Source organism: Engystomops pustulosus, chromosome 6 (assembly GCF_040894005.1).
Source record: "Engystomops pustulosus chromosome 6, aEngPut4.maternal, whole genome shotgun sequence".
Taxonomy (NCBI): domain Eukaryota; kingdom Metazoa; phylum Chordata; class Amphibia; order Anura; family Leptodactylidae; genus Engystomops; species Engystomops pustulosus.
Genome location: NC_092416.1, coordinates 185,208,460 through 185,219,504, shown reverse-complemented (window position 1 = coordinate 185,219,504; position 11,045 = coordinate 185,208,460). Strand labels below are relative to the sequence as shown.

Below are 11,045 nucleotides of genomic sequence, written 5' to 3'. Positions count from 1 at the left end.
CATAGACAGGGGGCATCCTCTACACCTAGAGGAGAGGAGGTTCTACCATCACCATAGACAGGGGGCATCCTCTACACCTAGAGGATAGTAGGTTCTACCATCACCATAGACAGGGGACATCCTCTACACCTAGAGGAGAGGAGGTTCTACCATCACCATAGACAGGGGGCATCCTCTACACCTAGAGGAGAGGAGGTTCTACCATCACCATAGACAGGGGGCATCCTCTACACCTAGAGGAGAAGGGGTTCTACCATTACCAAACACAGGGGGCATCCTCCACACCTAGAGGAGAGGTGGTTCTACCATCACCATAAACAGGGGGCATCCTCTACGCCTAGAGGGCATTCTCTATATCTAGAGGAGAGGAGGTTCTACCATCATCATAGAGAGGGACATCCTCTACACCTAGAGGAGAGGGAGTTCCACCATCGCCATAGACAGGGGACATCCTCTACACCTAGAGGAGAGGTGGTTCTACCATCATCATACCCAGGGGACATCCTCTATACCTAGATTAGAGGAGGTTCTACCAACACCATATAGAGAGACATCCTCTACACCTAGAGGAGAGGAGGCTCTACTATCACCATAGACAGGGGACATCCTCTACAGCTAGAGGAGAGGAGGCTCTACCATCACCATAGACAGGGGACATCCTCTACACCTAGGGGAGAGATGGTTCTACCATCACCATAGACTGGGGGCATCCTCTACACCTAGAGGAGAGGAGGTTCTACCATCACCATAGACAGGGGGCATCGTCTACACCTAGAGGAGAGGCGGTTCTACCATCACCATAGACAGGGGACATCCTCTACACCTAGCGGAGAGGAGGTTCTACCATCACCATACCCAGAGGACATCCTATATACCTAGATTAGAGGAGGTTCTACCAACACCATAGAGAGAGACATCCTCTACACCTAGAGGAGAGGAGGCTCTACTATCACCATAGACAGGGGACATCCTCTACACCTAGAGGAGAGAAGGTTCTACCATAACCATGGACAGGGGACATCCTCTACACCTAGGGGAGAGGTGGTTCTACCATCACCATAGACAGGGGACATCCTCTACACCTAGAGGAGAGGAGGCTCTACCATCACCATAGACAGGGGACATCCTCTACACCTAGAGGAGAGGTGTTTCTACCATCACCATAGAAAGGGGACATCCTCTATACCTAGAGGAGAGGAGGTTCTACCATCACCATAGACAGGGGACATCCTCTACACCTAGAGAAGAGCAGGTTCTACCATCACTATAGACAAGGGACATCCTCTACACCTAGAGGAGAGGAGGTTCCACCATCAGCATAGACAGGGGACATCCTCTACACCTAGAGGAGAGGAGGCTCTACCAACACCATAGAGAGAAACATCCTCTACACCTAGAGGAGAGGAGGCTCTACTATCGCCATAGACAGGGGACATCCTCTACACCTAGGGGAGAGGTGGCTCTACCATCACCATAGACTGGGGGTATCCTCTACACCTAGAGGAGAGGAGGTTCTACCATCACCATAGACAGGGGGCATCCTCTACACATAGAGGAGAGGAGGTTCTACCATCACCCTAGACAGGGGGCATCCTCTACACCTAGAGGGGAGGTGGTTCTACCATCACCATAGACAGGGAACATCCTCTACACCTAGAGGAGAAGAGGTTCTACCATCACCATAGACAGAAGACATCCGCTACACCTAGAGGAGAGGAGGTTCTACCATCACCATAGACAGGGGCATCCTCTACACCTAGAGGAGAAGAGGTTCTACCATCACCATAGACAGGGGCATCCTCTACACCTAGAGGAGAAGAGGTTCTACCATCACCATAGACTGGGGGCATCCTCTACACCTAGAAAAGAAGAGATTATACCGTCACCATAGACGGGGGCATCCTCTACACCTAGAGGAGAAGAGGTTCTACCATCACCATAGACTAGGTGTACAGGATACCCCCTGAGGAGAGGAGGTTTTACCATCACCCTAGACAGGAGGCATCCTCTACACCTAGAGGAGAGGAGGTTCTACCATCACCATAGACAGGGGGGCATCCTCTACACCTAGAGGAGAGGAGGCCCTACCATCACCAAAGACAGGGAGCAACCTCTACACCTATAGGAGAGGAGGCTCTACCATCACCCTAGACAGGGGGCATCCTCTACACCTAGAGGAGAGGAGGTTCTACCATCACCCTAGACAGGGGGCATCCTCTACACCTAGAGGAGAGGAGGTTCTACCATCACCATAGACAGGGGGCATCCTCTACACCTAGAGGAGAGGAGGTTCTACCATCACCATAGACAGGGGGCATCCTCTACACCTATAGAAGATTAGGTTCTACCATCAGCATAGACAGGGGGCATCCTCTACACCTAGAGGAGAGGAGGTTCTACCATCACCATAGACAGGGGGCATCCTCTACACCTATAGAAGAGGAGGTTCTACCATCACCATAGACAGGAGGCATCCTCTACACCTAGAGGAGAGGAGGTTCTACCATCACCATAGACAGGGGGCATCCTCTACACCTATAGAAGAGGAGGTTCTACCATCCCCATAGACAGGATACATCCTCTACACCTAGAGGAGAGGAGGTATTACCATCACCATTGACAAGGGGCATCCTCTACACCTAGAGGAGAGATGGCGCTACCATCACCATAGACAGGGGGCATCCTCTACGCCTAGAGGAAAGGAGGTTCTACCATCACCATTGACAGGGGACATCCTCTACACCTAGAGCAGAGGAGGTTCTACCATCACCATAGACAGGGGCCATCCTCTAAACCTAGAGGAGGTTCTACCATCACCATAGACAAGTGACATCCTCTGCGCTTAGAGGGGAGGTGGTTCTACCATCACCATAGACAGGGAACATCCTCTACACCTAGAGGAGAAGAGGTTCTACCATCACCATAGACGGGGGCGTCCTCTACACCTAGAGGAGAAGAGATTATACCGTCACCATAGACGGGGGCATCCTCTACACCTAGAGGAGAAGAGGTTCTACCATCACCATAGACAGGGGGCATCCTCTACACCTAGAGGAGAGAAGGTTCTACTATCACCATAGACAGGGGGCATCCTCTACACCTAGAGGTGAGGAGGTTCTACCATCAGCATAGACAGGGGACATCCTCACCATAGACAGGGGGCATCCTCTACACCTAGAGGAGAGGAGATTATACCATAACCATAGACGCGGCCATCCTCTACACCTAGAGGAGAAGAGGTTCTACCATCACCATAGACAGGGGGCATCCTCTACACCTAGAGGAGAGGAGGTTCTACCATCACCATAGACAGGGGGCATCCTCTACACCTAGAGGAGAGGAGGTTCTACCATCACCATAGACAGGGGGCATGCTCTACACCTAGAGGAGAGGAGGTTCTACCATCACCATAGACAGGGGACATCCTCTACACCTAGAGGAGAGGAGGTTCTACCATCACCATAGACAGGGGACATCCTATACACCTAGAGGAGAAGAGGTTCTACCATCCCCATAGACAGGATACATCCTCTACACCTAGAGGAGAGGAGGTTCTGCCATAACCATTGACAAGGGGCATCCTCTACATCTAGAGGAGAGGAGGTTCTACCATCACCATAGACAGGGAGTCTTTACTGTAAGAGCAGTGAGACTTTGGACCTCCCTCCCGCAGGAGGTTGATATGGCGGATGCTTTGTACATGTTCAGGAGAGGCCTGGACGCCTTTCTTGAGAATAAAAGTATAATGGGTTATGGAGAAAAAACATTAGTTTACTCCAATAGGTTGGAATTGATGGACCTGCGTCTATTTCAACCTCATCTGCTTTTTTAGCTTTTCCCGGAAATTTTGGTGTAAAATCATTCGGTAACCTCAGAGGGGAGTTCATTATGTTATATTATTATTTCTTTTCCACAGGATAGGGCAGTGATGGCGAACCTTTTAGAGACCGAGTGCCCAAACTACAACCAAAAGCCACATATTTTTGCCAAAGTGCCAAATGCTAATTTAAAGTAACTTATTGATCCCTGCTGTGTCACAGATTCAAACGTATTTGCGTCCTGAAGACACCAATACAGTAGAAAGATGGAGAAATTCCATCTAAGGTAGCCTTAACAGGATGAATCACAGGAACTGAGGAGGGGCTTCAATGATAATCCAGCTCTGTCCACACCTCTACGCTCCTCCTTTACTTCAAGTCACTATAAAATAGTTCTGAACACGGCACTTTCTGGGCTTCCTGTGACTGCAGGAGGAGGAGTCCTGAATGGTGACCTCTATGCTGGGTGATGGCCTGGGTTCCCACAGAGAGGGCTCAGAGTGCCACCTCTGGCACCCGTGCCATAGGTTCGCCACCACTGGGATAGGGGATAACAGTGTGACTGGCGAGGCTCTGACTGATGGGATCCCTTCACCTATGAGAACAGTTTCCTTAGCAGAGTAGCAGGTTGAGTGAGTGTCCTGCTGCTCCATTTGTTGTCTATGAGAGAGTGAGAAGTTACTGGACATGGCTCGGCTATGTCTAGCACTCTAATAGACAGTGTACGAGAGCGTCAGAGATGCCTTAGTACTGCGCCCGGTAATTTCTCACATTCTCTTACTATATAAGCGCACGGGAGCCCCGACAGATACCGCACATACCTCCTCCCCGAGCAGTGCCATCACCGTATAATACACAGAGATGCCAAATTCTAGTGTGTAAAGGACCTGTGATGATGTCATGACCATGTGATCAGTCATGTGAGTGGGAGGAGTCATTCCTCACAATGTCTATACCGAAGAAGATTTACATAGCTTTATAGGGGAAAGAAGCCAAACTCTGTTATTCTGTAGATAGGGAATAACTTTACAACTTGAGCCGCCACCTTAAAGGGCAGATATCACAGTGATGCATTGCTTAAAGGGAACCCGTCACCAGGGACCTCATTATCACTAAAGACAGGTTACAGAAGCCCATTACAGCTGCATTACACATTCGCATTACACATCCGCATTACACAGCTGCATTACACATCCGCATTACACATCCGCATTACACATCCGCATTACACAGCTGCATTACACATCCGCATTACACATCTGCATTACACATCGGCATTACACATCGGCATTACACAGCTGCATTACACATCCGCATTACACATCCGCATTACACATCTGCATTACACATCGGCATTACACATCGGCATTACACAGCTGCATTACACATCGGCATTACACATCGGCATTACACAGCTGCATTACACATCCGCATTACACATCCGCATTACACAGCTGCATTACACATCCGCATTACACATCCGCATTAGACATCGGCATTACACATCGGCATTACACATCGGCATTACACATCCGCATTGCACATCCGCATTGCACATCCGCATTGCACATCCGCATTGCACATCCGCATTGCACATCCGCATTACACATCTACATTACACATCCGCGTTACACATCCGCGTTACACATCCGCATTACACATCTGCATTACACATCCGCATTACACATCCGCATTACACATCCGCATTACACATCCGCATTACACATCTGCATTACACATCCGCATTACACATCCGCATTACACATCCGCGTTACACATCCGCATTACACATCTGCATTACACATCCGCATTACACATCTGCATTACACATTTCTGCGCCACATTTATTATGCAGTATCCGACAGAAAGTTGTTGCACTCTGTCGGAGCACTGCAGGGGGCGCCATATTCATGGAGAACGTGAAACACATTTCGTGAATGGTTCGCACCCTGCACACTCCACAGGTACAATGCACATATAAAGCTCTTCATACCGGGCATAATAGAAGCGGATGGTCGTGTGCATGAGGACATATAAATAATAGCAGACTCCATGTACAGGGAGAGGCCATGGGATGAGATCAGTGATCGGCAGTGATGTGCTGATTATATCAGGATCAGGAGCCTCAGAGGTGACCAGTGATCACTGCAGGGTCACTACATAAGAAGGGGACAAACCCAACATGTGGGGCCCTGGGCAAAACTGAGACCCCAAAATAAGACACTTTATTGTACAAGGAGGTTACACTCCGAAATGTTACCACATCCACAATAACCTTCTCCTTCTGCTGAAACTTGGATCATAGAGCGCGGCCTGTGATTTCATTTTTCTACTATTTATGGTATTTTCCAAACTAATGGGAGCGCTGATCTTTCCAAAAAATGTATAGATAGATGATAGATATGAGATAGATAGATACATAGATAGAAAGGAGATAGATAGATAGGAGATAGATAGATAGATAGATAGGAGATAGATAGGAGATAGATAGATAGATGATAGATAGGAGATAGATAGATAGGAGATAGATAGATGATAGATATGAGATAGATAGATAGGAGATAGATAGATAGATATGAGATAGATAGATCGGAGATAGATAGATAGGAGATAGATAGATAGATAGATCGGAGATAGATAGATAGATAGGAGATAGATATGAGATAGATATGAGATAGATAGATAGGAGATATATAGATGATAGATAGGAGATAGATAGATAGATAGATAGATAGATAGGAGATAGATAGATAGATAGAAGATAGATAGATAGATAGATAGATAGATAGATAGATAGATAGATAGATAGGAGATAGATAGATAGGAGATAGATAGATACATAGATAGGAGATAGATAGATAGATAGATAGATAGATAGGAGATAGATAGATATGAGATAGATAGGAGATAGATAGATAGATAGGAGATAGATAGATAGATATGAGATAGATAGATAGATAGATAGGAGATATATAGATGATAGATAGGAGATAGATAGATAGGAGATAGATAGATAGAAGATAGATAGATAGATAGGAGATAGATAGATAGGAGATAGATAGATACATAGATAGGAGATAGATAGATAGATAGATAGATAGATAGGAGATAGATAGATATGAGATAGATAGGAGATAGATAGATATGAGATAGATAGGAGATAGATAGATAGATAGATAGATAGATAGATAGATAGATAGAAGATAGATAGAAGATTGTTAAGGAGGTCGCACTGGTTTCGGACGCCATCTTGGCTACTGTCCGCCATCTTAGATACAGCGGCCATGTTCCCTGACCACTGTCCAGTTAATGTCATGATCCAAACTTCATTTTATGTAACCAGTTTGCTCGCCTGTCAGCTAATACCCTGTGACATGTAATGAGAATCTAAGTGCCTTATCTCTTTTCATACAACACCCAAATGCTGATGTCTATGTGCTAAAATATAGCTGTGTCTGCATGAAATAAACATTGTGATGTGAGTGCATCGGAAGACCAGAGTGTGTTTTTCATTTACTCTGTCATCTCGCTGCCGGCAGCTATCTCATCCTCCCTCAAAGAGTTAATTAGGACTCACCTTACAAAAGTCAAGAGGGCTGTTGGGGCCCTGCATAAAATATCCCTATCAAGATATTAAAGGACAAGTATAGAGACAGATAGATGATGGTGGATGGTGATAGATATTATATAGAGAGAGATCCATCACTGGAGACCGGTGACAGATAGAAAAGCTTTACACATAAACACTTACTTGCAGGTTCTGTAGCCGCTTCCTCAGGAGACCCCATAGTATAACACTGCCCCCTACAGCAGTGAGGAGTAAGTGCAGGAGGAGGGAGACAGCACAGGACCTGACAGGGGAGACATATCCTCATGTCCCCGGCTTTCACCTGCTACAGGAAGTCATGAGGTAAGACTCCAGCCATATATACAGTGTGTGAGGTAATAATACCTCCATATAAGAATTATCAGCCATATATACAGTGTGTGAGGTAATAATATCCCCATATAAGATTTATCAGCCATATATACAGTGTGTGAGGTAATAATATCTCCATATAAGATTTATCAGCCATATATACAGTGTATGAGGTAATAATACCCCCATATAAGATTTATCAGCCATATATACAGTGTGTGATGTAATAATATCCCCATATAAGATTTATCAGCCATATATACAGTGTGTGAGGTAACAATACCCCCATATAAGATTTATCAGCCATATATACAGTGTGTGATGTAATAATATCCCCATATAAGATTTATCAGCCATATATACAGTGTGTGAGGTAATAATACCCTCATATAAGATTTATCAGCCATATATACAGTGTGTGAGGTAATAATACCCCCATATAAGATTTATCAGCCATATGTACAGTGTGTGAGGTAATAATACCCCCATATAAGATTTATCAGCCATATATACAGTGTGTGAGGTAATAATACCCCCATATAAGATTTATCAGCCATATGTACAGTGTGTGAGGTAATAATATCCCCATATAAGATTTATCAGCCATATATACAGTGTGTGAGGTAATAATACCCCCATATAAGATTTATCAGCCATATATACAGTGTGTGAGGTAATAATATCCCCATATAAGATTTATCAGCCATATACACAGTGTGTGAGGTAATAATATCCCCATATAAGATTTATCAGCCATATGTACAGCGTGTGATGTAATAATACCCCCATATAAGATTTATCAGCCATATACACAGTGTGTGAGGTAATAATATCCCCATATAAGATTTATCAGCCATATATACAGTGTGTGAGGTAAAAATACCCCCATATAAGATTTATCAGCCATATATACAGTGTGTGAGGTAATAATACCCCCATATAAGATTTATCAGCCATATGTACAGTGTGTGAGGTAATAATATCCCCATATAAGATTTATCAGCCATATATACAGTGTGTGAGGTAATAATATCTACATTTAAGATTTATCAGCCATATATACAGTGTGTGAGGTAATAATACCCCCATATAAGATTTATCAGCCATATATACAGTGTGTGAGGTAATAATACCCCCATATAAGATTTATCAGCCATATATACAGTGTGTGAGGTAATAATACCCCCATATAAGATTTATCAGCCATATATACAGTGTGTGAGGTAATAATACCCCCATATAAGATTTATCAGCTATGTCTACAGTGTGTGAGGTAATAATATCCCCATATAAGATTTATCAGCCATATATACAGTGTGTGAGGTAATAATACCCCCATATAAGATTTATTAGCCATGTCTACAGTGTGTGAGGTAATAATACCCCCATATAAGATTTATCAGCCATATATACAGTGTGTGAGGTAATAATACCCCCATATAAGATTTATCAGCCATATATACAGTGTGTGAGGTAATAATACCCCCATATAAGATTTATCAGCCATATATACAGTGTGTGAGGTAATAATACCCCCATATAAGATTTATCAGCCATATATACAGTGTGTGAGGTAATAATATCCCCATATAAGATTTATCAGCCATATATACAGTGTGTGAGGTAATAATACCCCCATATAAGATTTATCAGCCATATATACAGTGTGTGAGGTAATAATACCCCGATATAAAATTTATCAGCCATATGTACAGTGTGTGAGGTAATAATATCCCCATATAAGATTTATCAGCCATATATACAGTATGTGAGGTAATAATATCTACATTTAAGATTTATCAGCCATATATACAGTATGTGAGGTAATAATATCTACATTTAAGATTTATCAGCCATATATACAGTGTGTGAGGTAATAATACCCCCATATAAGATTTATCAGCCATATGTACAGTGTGTGAGGTAATAATATCCCCATATAAGATTTATCAGCCATATGTACAGTGTGTGAGGTAATAATATCCCCATATAAGATTTATCAGCCATATATACAGTGTGTGAGGTAATAATATCTACATTTAAGATTTATCAGCCATATATACAGTGTGTGAGGTAATAATACAGCCATATAAGATTTATCAGCCATATATACAGTGTGTGAGGTAATAATACCCCCATATAAGATTTATCAGCCATATATACAGTGTGTGAGGTAATAATACCTCCATATAAGATTTATCAGCCATATATACAGTGTGTGAGGTAATAATACCTCCATATAAGATTTATCAGCCATATATACATTGTGTGAGGTAATAATACCTCCATATAAGATTTATCAGCCATATATACAGTGTGTGAGGTAATAATACCTCCATATAAGATTTATCAGCCATATATACAGTGTGTGATGTAATAATATCCCCATATAAGATTTATCAGCCATATATACAGTGTGTGAGGTAATAATATCTACATTTAAGATTTATCAGCCATATATATAGTGTGTGAGGTAATAATACAGCCATATAAGATTTATCAGCCATATATACAGTGTGTGAGGTAATAATACCTCCATATAAGATTTATCAGCCATATATACATTGTGTGAGGTAATAATACCTCCATATAAGATTTATCAGCCATATATACAGTGTGTGAGGTAATAATACCTCCATATAAGATTTATCAGCCATATATACAGTGTGTGATGTAATAATATCCCCATATAAGATTTATCAGCCATATATACAGTGTGTGAGGTAATAATACCTCCATATAACATTTATCAGCCATATATACAGTGTGTGAGGTAATAATACAGCCATATAAGATTTATCAGCCATATATACAGTGTGTGAGGTAATAATACAGCCATATAAGATTTATCAGCCATATATACAGTGTGTGAGGTAATAATATCCCCATATACCGGTAATATTCCTCAGCCATATCTATAGTGTGTGAGGTAATAATACCCCCATACCTTGTAGCATAAGCTAGATTGACGGACGTCCCTTGCCTTGTGCATATGATGAACCTAATGCTGCAAAAGTTCCTGTAGGAGCTGCTGCTTAAAGGGAACCTGTCATCAGAAATTGGCCTAATAAATCACCAGCTGTATGTTGTTTAACATTGGTGTTAAGCTTTCCGTGCCTTAGAATGCCCCCCTCAATGATCAGAACCCCTGAAGTCCGGCGCATGATGTCAATCACATGGTAGATGTTCAGAGGCCGGGAGAGCATGTTACACTCTCTGCCTCCCTGACTTTATACATCTTTATACATTTCATCCCTCTATTCCTGCGTTTACAGCTATACAGTTATTGTGGGGTTTTAACATTTTGG

General features: G+C 43.0%; 1 protein-coding gene across 1 annotated transcript in view; it reads right to left on the bottom strand.

Moving 5' to 3' along the window:
• The window catches only part of LOC140065154 (uncharacterized), a 154,690-nt gene that overhangs the window by 33,581 nt on the left and 110,064 nt on the right, over positions 1-11,045 (bottom strand). The window lies entirely within an intron of this gene.